This window comes from Triplophysa rosa, unplaced genomic scaffold (assembly GCF_024868665.1).
Source record: "Triplophysa rosa unplaced genomic scaffold, Trosa_1v2 scaffold479, whole genome shotgun sequence".
NCBI classification, from domain to species: domain Eukaryota; kingdom Metazoa; phylum Chordata; class Actinopteri; order Cypriniformes; family Nemacheilidae; genus Triplophysa; species Triplophysa rosa.
In genome coordinates this window covers 16707-17225 of record NW_026634484.1, presented here as the reverse complement: position 1 = coordinate 17225, position 519 = coordinate 16707, and positions in this window count along the sequence as shown.

Sequence of the window (519 nt, the reverse complement as noted above, 5' to 3'; positions counted from 1 at the left end):
TATATATTAATTTTGTTGCATGTTCATTTTAACAAATACATAATTTTTTGATTAGGTCCTGTAGTTTTGTCGCATTTAAAGAAACCGTATGGTACATTGACATCTAGTGGTTGAGCTTGGTATCGCAGTCTAAATTAAACATTTTGGAGTGGCAATTTTTTTTTTTGGAGAGGCAATTTTAGCCAAGTAACGGGTCTTCTCGGTTTCTTTTGCTTGTTATCAGAAATAATCTACAGGCACTCTATTGTTTGTGAATGTGTACCGGAAGTTAATGGCAGTCCGCGAACGCGTGCATGCGCAGTATTGTTTGTTTATGTTGTTGCTTTGAAACCGTCTTATGTGTGTGTGTGTGTATAATGCTTTACATCACTGTCAACAGGTTTCTGTGAGTAAAGGTCCAGTGTATGAAATTTAGCAGCATTTAGCGGCGAGGTTGATATATATAATACAATTATTATACAAAAGATAATAATATAAATGTATATTATTAACATAAATTAAATGAAATATAAATAGTTA